We start from the raw sequence: 11,305 nt of genomic DNA on the forward strand, positions 1-11,305 counted from the left end.
AAGTGGTTTGAAGATGTCTGGAGTCCCAGGAGAAACATCTTGGAAAGGGTCGTATAATCTTGAAGGTGTAGTACCGAACGGGTCGTCCAAACTGGAAACGTCTTGGAATAAATCCCTCGTGATCGGGCTTGGGAATGGATCGACTGTATTTGTGGATGAAGATGAAAATACATCCTTAAAAGAAGACATGCCAAAAATGTCCTCTTTCATGAAGGGATTTTGTTCGTCTTCCCCACTTGGAACTGCTCGAGACAAATCTGCTTCTTTGGGCCAGGCAGCGGAGAATGGGTTTGTCGTCTCTGGCTGAGGAGGCTGGAACAGTTCATTCTCCTTGTTTGATAAAATACTGGGGGATTTGTCAAACAGGTTTACCCCTCTGGTGCGCTCAGCATGGAGCACATCCTCTCCTTTAGCAGCCTGAAGATCGACTCCTTCATCGTATATCATAAACGGGTCAGAGCTTTTTGGCGGGTTCTGTGTTTGAGCGGGCATTGGCTTAAACAAGTCTGGTGAGTTCAGGGTAATGTCGTGAAAATAGCCATTGGTAGATGCGTTTTGGGCCAACGCCAGTGTCTGGAAGGGGTCTTGCATAAGGTTGGGGGTAAGGGTCTCGAATGGGTCCTTTGGAAGTTCAGCTCCATTTTCCACAGTCTTCATGTCAGGCTGAAGATCCAGAGGGGAACTCTGAAAATCCGGTGGAGGAACAAAGATGGCATCAAGGTTTACTTCCTCTGAAGTTCTCCTCCCTTCGTCCTCCATTGCACGACCTGTGCTTCCAGATTCCTGATAACAGAACACAAGCGAATTAGTACTGAAAATGACAGTACTTAAGGCAACGTTGTGACCTGGTTTTGAAAGCAGGAGTCCTTGTATGTACCAAATAGTTGGTATGAAAAGGGTTAATTCTGGCCAAGCCCCCGTTGACTCCATTCTGATAAGTAAAGAAAGGCTAAAATGAACTGAAGAGAAGTTAGATGTCACTTGGACTGTTGACAAGAGAACTCAAAACAGAGTTAAGCGGGCATCTGACAACATACCTGAGGATTTAAGTGGAGCGCTTCCTGCCTTCCATTCTGAAAGAATCAGACAGTGACACGGCAGAAATGTTACATGTTGAATGATTGTTGGGAGGAGGGCACGAGCAAAATGTGAAATTAACTTTTTGTCTCAAGGACTGCTCAAGACAAAATGGTATAGCTTTCAAAATAAGAGCAGGCACAAACCAAAGAAAAAGGCTTTTTTTAAAGTTACCAGCTTTTGTGGAAGATAACGCTGCGCCATATTTGTTACTATCAGAATGATTGACATGAGAACACACTGAAGTCACTCCACCCATTTTAATGAACTGACTTATTATTAGAAGTGAGACAATCTTTCACATAAACACACCTACCTGAAGACATCACAATAACAGTTTGTCAGATTGTACTTCAAAGAAACAAAACAAGAGACAGGGTGTGGACCTAACCTGTGCCGCAGCAGGAACAATGTCCTCCGTCTTTAAGCCATTTACAAAAATATGAACTGCGGTTTCAACCGTGGCGTTAAGAATACCGAACAAACATTTTAAAATGATCAATTTCATGTGGCAAATTTAAGGCATTTCAGCTGAATCTCGGGTGGAATCTCTCAGATTGAACCCTAAGTCATCGTGTATGCTCTGCAGCAGATGAGCCTCACCTGTCCTATGTGTGGCTGCTGGTTGTCTGTCACACCTGAGGCTGCAGCTGAGGGATCGCCGAGGCGCTCACCCTCCTGTGGACCAAACTAAAAATGAATAACATATTTATGGAGCAAAGCGTGGGACGTCACGCATCATGCTTTTCTGATTTGCCAGGATATGAAAGTCATGTGTCACAGAAATGTAAACACCACTCCTGACTGTTAAAAGGAAACCAGAAGCATTTGCAAGCCGTTTGTTTTTTTTCAACAACAAAGACGCTGTTATCTCTGCGTTTATGCAAAGACAATCTTAAAAAAATGAATCCTGCACAATAGGGGAGAGAGAGAGAGAGCGAGAGAGAGAGCGAGCGAGAGAGACAGACACACACAGAGCTGAAAGCTGCTATCATTGGTCTCTAACCTGTTTGTTTTGAGACTCGTTCACAGATGATCCGCTGGAATCAGAGACTGATGAAACAAGACTCTGAGAAGGAAATAAAGAAAATTACAATAAGGAAGCTAATTCTTTTAAAGGGATAAAGTCAAACACAACTCTATTACTGTAGCTCGGCTGAGTGGGTGTTAGGGCGTGTCTGTGTGTGTGTGTGTGTGTAGCCACTCACCTGGTACTGTTTCTGGAAAGGGCTTTGGGTGACTTTCTTGAGCATATTTTGCAGCGCTACAATACTCTAAGGAAAAAAGACGGACACAAAATCAACTGCCCGCTTTTTATTTTGTAATCGGTGAGCTTACCTGGCCTAAACAAAGATATCTGGAACGTTAAAGTCATACTTTAGTTAAAAGAAATATCAAAAACATATCAAAAATACATCAAACTGCAGGTTTTAGTCCCCAAAACCTGGTTGGACACCTGAACTACCAACGAGATGGCTGGACACGATGCTAAAAAGGATAAACAGCACTAATTTCAGTGTGCAGGTAATTATCTATTGTTTTATAATAACTTAAATTAGACATAAATTAGTTTAAACAACTAGTGAACTTATTGCCTAATGCTAAAACACTATTAAATGTCCTGTTAAAAATTATGCTATTTTGCGATATGGACTGACTATTTTGAGAGACTTTACTGCAGAAGATACCCGGTGTACTTTTTATTCCACCGTGTTTACCTGAAGGTTGTAGTTTTTAGCAGGTTAACGGATTATAGTATAGATACAGCGTCATGGACACTGAAAAGCACGCTTCTTCAGAGTGAGTGGCTTTTTGGTAGACTTGTAAGAAAGCACAGAAAAAGCCACGCAAAGAAGTCAAATCCCTGCATGACACAGCAGATTCTTGCTGTTCTGTACAATAACAGTCATCAGTCACAGACTTGACAGTGCTAAAGACATTCCCAACAGCTGCCATCGTGGCACACTGGGTTTGGCTAGTCTGTTGGCCTCGGCAAAAAACGCACACCATGCCAACAAACAGTGCGCCAGCACTACAGTGAAACGCTCCTTCGCACTCTGGTTAGGTTGTTTACCTGTTTGACGACGACACATCAAATATGAAACACAAACGGAGTGGAAACACCATGAAAAGTACATCACCTTTCCCACCACAGGTCCAGTTTAAAAGTACTCACAGGTCGTCTTTCCCCAGATGCGCTTTCTGTAGCTGCGGCAGTTCCTCCCTGGTCCGCCTCCAGCTCATTCTCCTAATAAACATTTATATTGAGAACATAAAATACAAATAACCGAAAAAGACATGTTTCAAACCATTTAAATATATTAGTTTTCTCCTCAAACATAAAAATGAGCTTGCATCAATCGCTGTTAATTGGAGATTAAACTTGCCCAACACGAGACTTACCGTATTTGTTTCTCCCTTCATGATCAGTTCAGTTTGCTGAATATTCAATAAAACCAGATTATTTTATTTACGGATGATAAGGAAGTTATTTTTGTTGCATCAAAACGCGTCAGCGTGTCCGCGGAATACGCAGAGCTCAGGTAATTATCTCCCAGTTTACTCACCTGTGTCAGCCTCGAGGAACACCTCCACATCCGGAATTTCAATTTTCAAAATAAAAGGCGTTACCTGCGAGACTCATATTCCTGGTTTAGCGGAACACTGACATTAAAATCTAACCATTTAGAGTAATCTACATTTCTTTGCATGGGCCTATTTAAGTAATTGACTATCCCATAATATTATCCAAAATATCGCAGCATACAATCGGCACTTTTTTATTGATTTGATGTCAATGTGATTTACAAAACTAATAAAAATACAGATTATGAGAACTGCATCTTTTATCAAATTTAGAAGTTGACAAACAAAAGGACCAGTAAAAGATAAAGATCAGATTTCTAAACTTCTAAACAGCCTAATTTCTAAGAAGTATTGTTAAACAGATAACTGTTTCTGAGAGGGTTATTTGTTTATTATTTGTTTAAGAGGATTTACAGCCACCATAAACCCAAATTTGGAAACTGGAATGGAGAAGATGTACTTTTTTTTTTACCCGAAACTTCATATAATCCTTGCCATATTATTTTGAAGGCGAATTCACATTACCTTCGGTGTATTTCTGCGTGGGCTTGTCACAAGTCAGTACCTTTCCAACTTCTGAATCCATCGCAATGCAAACCGACTGGTTGTCCTCGCCCAGCTCAACCGGCCGGTGTGGTCCAGGTGTTGTTGACGTCCACAGGCTCTGTGTTGACAGATGAGAGAAACTCTGTTTTTGTGTATGTGTTTATAAATGTAAGCAATAAAAACATGGCTCCATTTACCATATCCTCACCACAAAGGCAAACGTTTCCTCTTCGTCTCTGCATGTTTTCCTAGGCCTGCAATTCAATATGCATTTTTATCTTTTATCAGTCTCCTGATCTTACAATCTAAACCGATATATAATCAGCCTGGGCAAGTTTGCAGGCCAGCCTAGCCTAAAGTTTTCTTAATGTCTACACCATACAGGAATTTGAAAAATCAATTATGAATCAACTGAGCCTAGTTTTTAGTAGTAAAAACAAAATGATTCATGTTCAAGTGGGGATATAATTAACAGCGTAGGAAAGTTTTGATGCCAAAATAAGGCTTCAAATCATAGGTGTGGCCCCAGAGTTGTGGCCCCAAAGCTGTGATATATCTCCTAGGCATGATGGCAAACTTGAATGAAAAATAAATGTACATATTGTAGCATAAAACATACAGCTGGATTGTCAGTGAGGGAAACTGGGGGGATTTTTCAAGATTCCTTGTCGTGGTGATTACAGAGAAACCTGAGTTCATAGTCAGGTCCAACCTTATCTTATGTATTATACATACATATGTATAGAAGAGTTACATGGAAACTGTCTTCAAATGTTTTTCACAGCTGTTGAATTCAGTCCATTTATAAACAGTGTTGTTATAGTATTTGTACTATAGTATTTGTCCAACAGCTGGCAGAAGACTGTAAATCTGTTTCAGGAGCAGCTTTGGTAGTAACATTTAAAACATATTCTATTACAGTTGCAATAGATTAAAACTGTTTGCACTAATTCAATTCAAGGCAAAAAAAAGAATCAGATCTCTCAAATTCAAATAAGAGAGAGGAATGTTGATTTGTCTCACATGCTAGGCGATAGCCTGTGTGAAATAACACTGAACCCAAATTAATTTAAAAAGCATTTACATGTAAATATCAAACGTACGATGGTCTGTTGTGATGTTTGCACAGAGTGCTGAATTATTTCATTAGAATACCATGTTGTAGGTGTCTCGGGTATTTTAAACACATTATGATACGCAACCAAGAAGTCCTGTGATTGTCAAGAAAGTGAAAGAAAAACCATGTTGGAGAAACCAGGGGAGTTTCTGTCCGTGTACAATAGAGATGCTAATCAAAACATGGTGGGACTTTTGCCAAACAACCTTTCGCACGGCATCTCTTTATTTTTCTTAGTTTATGTGCCAGTCCCACCCTGAGAGGTCAAGGTAAAGGTTTAAAGTTGGCCCATATTATATGGATTTTGGACTATCTTCAAAGAATACCAAACGCTGTACAAATACATGAGTTTAGTAATCTAGTTTGTTTTAAGGACATAAACTTTATTTAAATATTTTAATCATACAGGTCACAGGAATTAAATGTATCTATTTTTTTAGTATGTATAAATATTTATATTGAAATGAATCTTTAATTTGAAGCATCAAAATATTTGATTTGAGGGTAGCTTAACAGCAGCAAATTGGATAAATTCCACTAGTCCATCTGCAAAGCCAGGTGTTGCTGTTACAGGTAATTTACAAGGTGATAATATGTATTGATAACCCTAATTGACAGCATTTTACATAAAAACGTAAATAGACCTTTTGTCGTGGCTGTGTAAAAATTGGTTAACTCAAGGGGGAATTTCAGTGGGAAATATTGGTGTTTGATTGACCTCTGCATTTACAGTAAATAAGTCAGTTTATAGTAAGTCAGACAAATGAAATCGAAAGGATGGAAGGAAAGTCCCTCGGGGCGGTATCCAGACAAGGTTGGCAAAACAAAACCAAACACAAAAGATAAAAAGAGTCAAATGCACAGTGAACAGATCAGCTCTGGTGTCTCAAAGACACACATCACTTCTCAGCCTTTTCATCTTGCTAACAGGTGAGTAGACTACTACCACAATACATTCATTATTAACAGAGACAATGACTGATAATACTTGTGTTTTGATGCATATTTGATCATATTTGATTGTCAGAGGAATAATACTGTGCAGTGTAGAAAAATAAAAGTGCTAAATATAAATTGTGAATTAACCCTATTTAATTTTAACGCTGTATGCAAGTTGACACTTGAGTATATGGAAATTATTATCACAATATTACTGGATAACAGCTATCAAACAGCGTGTGGAATTTGTGTATTTCTTTAAAGATTGACTCTTAAAATGTTATATTATTCCCCCCCCCCAAATCCTTTTTTTCTGTTTTGAACAGATTTTGGTTTTTTTCCACATAATGGCTGATTCTGACACGGACAGCAGTGTCGAAGAACTTCTGAACAGATTCAGAAATTTGCTCTTTGATCAGAGGCGTTTGTGTTCAGAAGAACTTCTTAGCAAGCTGCAGGGACTGGTAACAAATATCAAATGGAGCCCAGAGGATGCCACTGACCTCTTCGATGCTCTTCTGAAGCGATTTGAGTCAATAGCAAATGACAGATCAGATCTCCTCTTATGGATGATAAATATGTTGCACTGCATAGAGATTAATTACATCACTCCCAGTTGGAAATGTCAAAATGGAAAGACTGTTATCGAGCTGGTCAAAGACGACACTGTAACTGATGAGGCTCTCAAGAAATGTTTAGCCCATGACGCAGAAAAAACACTGGATGAAATTCTTGAGGAAATCCGTCAGGAAAAGTTAAACCAAATTGATGACAAGCTTTTATCTGACATAAAGGACATTGTGTCATCAGTTGATAAGGATCTTACTTCACACAATGATGGATCACAGCGGAGTGGCTTGAAACAACTCCTGCTGAAGCTCTGTCAGGCAGTGGAAGTAACTAAGAAGTTCCGCCCACGACTGACACAGATGGTGAGCTGGTGTATTATGGCTCTTTCGGAAACGGGGCGGTTGATTCAGGTCGGCACCGGAGAGGGAAAGACATGTACTGTGGCAATGTTTGCAGCTTTTCGAGCTATGAGAGGAGAACAAGTAGAGATCTTCACTAGTTCTTCAGTTCTTGCAGAAAGAGATTTGAAGGACTGGCGAGCCTTTTATAAAGGTTTGAAAATCAGTGTAGACTGCAACACCAACAAACAAGGCGAAGACCTAAGACAGTGCTACAAGTGTCAGGTTGTTTATGGTACTGTGGAAGCGTTTGCTGGACACTGGCTTGGCCAGCACTTTGAAAGAATGGACATATTTGGGAAAAGAACATTCCAGTGTGCAATCGTGGATGAAGTGGATTCCTTGATGCTGGATAAGGGTCATCACTTTGTCTATATAGCTGCCAATATGCCTGCTTTGCAACATCTCAATCCACTCTTGGCATTCATATGGGCCACTGCTAATCAGTACGAAAGGATTGGCAATGAGACGATGGTGGGGCAAAAATACCCCTTTCATCAAGTCGTGCTTGAAAACATAACAAAGGGCAAACATGTTGACGAGTTCGCCATCCTTCAAATGGCTGAGGACACAGGTATACTGGCAAAAGGTTCAGTAAAGGACCTTAGAAAGAACCCAAGCCTTTTAACTGAGAAGACTGCAGGTGTTACTGTTACCCAGTTGGCAGCGTTCTTTGAGACAGTAGAGAGGAAATTCCCATCTTGCCAGTTTGCTCTGCACTGCATGAACAGCGATGGCTCAATAGATAACCTGCACAAAGGACCACAAGAAGCAATGGCTGATAGACAGAGAGTGGCACTGCTTCTAATCAATGGAGGGTTCTGTCAGTACATGTATTCTGATAGAGAGAGTATGCTGAAAGCTGCAGAAGCAGAAATAAAACGTGCTGTGCATTTTACACCTTGTGATCTCAGCAAAGATGGAGTAACCTGCTACGTCCCGGGCTTCTTTGCAGATCTGGTCACTTCCAAACTAATAGTTTGGGTTGAAAATGCATTCAAAGCACAAACCATGACTAGGGATCATGAATACATCATCGAGAAACACGGGGTAGTGCCTGTTGACTACAGCTCGACGGGTGTTGTTGAAAACTTCCAGACATTGTCGGATGGACTACAGCAGTTTCTTGAAATGAAACATCACTCCAAGCTGAGTGACATGACAGCCATCACAAACTACATGTCCAATGTTGGCGTGTTTCTTAAGTATGGACGTCAGATATTTGGAATCACTGGGACTCTTGGCCAACAAGCAGAGACTGAGACTTTGCAGAAAATCTATGAAGGTATCAAGACCTGTCAGATACCTTCATTCAAACGCAGAAAGCTGTTTGAGGTCGAAGGAGTGATTGCAGGTGATGAAAATGAATGGATTGAGAAAACCTGCAATGCCGTCACTGCACAAACCAACTCTACTCCTTACAGGGATCAACGAGCTGTGCTGGTCATCTGTGAGACCATCCATCGAGCAAAGGTTCTCTACCAAGCTCTAAAAGATACAGTCCCGAACAAAAAGCTTTACATCAGCAACAACATGGACAATTCCGAAGTCTTAAAAGAGCTTCCGGCTGGAGATGTCATTGTAGCAACAAACCTTGCAGGTCGTGGGACTGACCTTAAGGTTTCTAAGGAAGTAAATACAGCTGGAGGTTTGTTCGTTGTGCAGACCTTCCTGCCTGACAATGCTCGTGTGGAGGCCCAGGCATTTGGCCGCACTGCCAGACAAGGATCTCCTGGATCCGCTCAACTCATTGTCTGCTCCAGCCATCTGTCAGAACCACTCAAATCGCTAGCTTTAATAGGCAAGCTTCAATCTGTATTGAAGAATATGACTAATGTCCTACCCCATCTTTTTGTTATCAACTTGTCTTATCAACAAAGCCGCAGCCATGAGCAATCTAAAGATATGTCTTCAACGCTGTTACATATTTTGACAGAAAACTCCAATTCAGGGATACAGACAGTTAAAAAGTTCAGGGATGACTTTGCGGCTAAAGGACGAGCGAGATACTTGGAGTGTGACATCCCAAACATAAAGAAGAAGGAAGAGCTCTTCAGTCAGTATCTGGGCACACTAGATGAAGTGTACAAAAGCAGCAATGACAAGCCAGCAGATTCAGATTTGTCTGCGCTGAATGAGTTTTGGGGTATGTGGCTACTCACAAACTTGGATGGGAAGGATTCTATCATGGATTTACAAATCAAACTATCCGAGGACCTGAAAAAAGCCAGGCAAAAACTCAGAGAGAGAAAATCGCCCTCATCAAACCTGCACCACTACACAGCATTTGGCAATGATCTGCGCAAAAAGGGCCATCTTGCAGAGAGTATCAAGATGTACACCAAGGCCATCCAGGAGGACCACTGTTGGGCAGCAATTGCATATTACAACCGTGCTTTAACATCTTTGACCCAGCAAGACAGGCATCCGGATCCAAACTGCATCGATCAAGCCCTGGAAGATTTACAAAATGCACTCAGGTCTGTTGAGCTCTACAGTGAACAAATTGAGTTCACTTGTAGATACTCCACGCAAGTCAAGGACCTCTGCAGCGATCCAGTCACCCGCTTTGACAGACACATAATGGCCAGAAAGGATGTGTTGCTGTGTTTCAAACAGAAGATTAATGAGACCATAATGAAGGTAGACAGAGCCCGAGACTTAGGTAGGAATGTAAAAGTGGAGGAGAGTTTAGTCTACTCCGTAGTTCCAGCGGCCTATTTTCTTCCATTGGCAGTCTTTTCGACCAAATCGCTGAATCGTATCCGCTCCAGAGACCCTCTGAAGTTGCTCCAGTTCATCACTGATCCCTACTTCGACATTCTCAATGAACTCAAGTGTCTTGAATCTCTTGGCCTGACTCATGTCTATACCGTGGACACACTGTTCACTCTGGGTGGCCTTTTCTCAAAGATACATAGGACCATAAGTCGAGCTTTTGATTAGATGGCAGGTGTCACCACTTGAGCAAAACAATCAAGCAAGCAATAGAGCAGACAATGGTGTTAGTAAGAAAATCTTGTCAGCCACAAACTTTCAGGAACACATCCTAGTTCCAGCTTGCTGTGGGTTTTTACATCTCTTTGGTTTTTAAGTACTTTCATCACTGCAAGTTTTGAGACAGTTCCCCATCCTTGTAAATCATATGATCCTAACCATAGACTGTACATAAGAAGTGAATGTAGTCACCGTGACTTCATTCATTGGTTTGTGGACTGCCGCTTTGAAGCCTCAAGTTCCGCATTTTGGCCGTCGCCATCTTAGTTTTTATTACAGCGAAGTAAAACTGAATGTTCATTTTAGGTGATTCAATTGGACAATTGCTAATCAATGTATTTTTATTTTATTTTAACATATATATTGTGCAATTTTAAAGGTACATACGTAAAAAATTTGACCTTTCCAAGATACATTTACTTGATCCTTAGTTTATATTCATTCAACTGACAAAGCATGTTGTGATACTCACTGATATATTATTTAATGTTTAAACACTTTGTACAGTTTGTATTTACAAAGTTATTCCGATACTAGGATCACTGAATTAATGAAGTTTTTATTCACTGAAAGCTTATATTTTTGGAGAGCTATACATTTTTGATTACAATTTATAGGTATTTTATTCAGTTTAATAACAATCAAGCTATCGTTCATTTGAAATACATATAACTGCACTATATTTACAAATGTATGTTGGAACAATAATAATCAAATTGTAATAAACAACTCATATGACTACAACATTGACTACTTTCACAGTATTTGTGGTGTAATTGTTTTACTGTTCATTCTTCATGTGAACACAACCTTTAAATAGACACTGCAGCATAAATGCTGAACAGAGAATACATATAATCAGTTCATTACTACGACTGTGTGGTACTATAGGGTACTGAAGTCTACCTGCATTGAAGGCTAATCATAGGGTACAGTCATTTGTTTTGAACAGTGTCATAACATTTTGTCAGATGCATACATATTAGATAACAGTATTTGACACAATGTTAATTTCAAGCAGGTAAAGTTTTTGTCTGTTTGAGTTAATGAACTGATGAATTTACAGAGGAAATTG

The sequence above is a fragment of the Anarhichas minor genome, unplaced genomic scaffold (assembly GCF_050575085.1).
Source record: "Anarhichas minor isolate MPS153535 unplaced genomic scaffold, ASM5057508v1 ptg000016l, whole genome shotgun sequence".
Classification (NCBI taxonomy): Eukaryota; Metazoa; Chordata; class Actinopteri; order Perciformes; family Anarhichadidae; genus Anarhichas; species Anarhichas minor.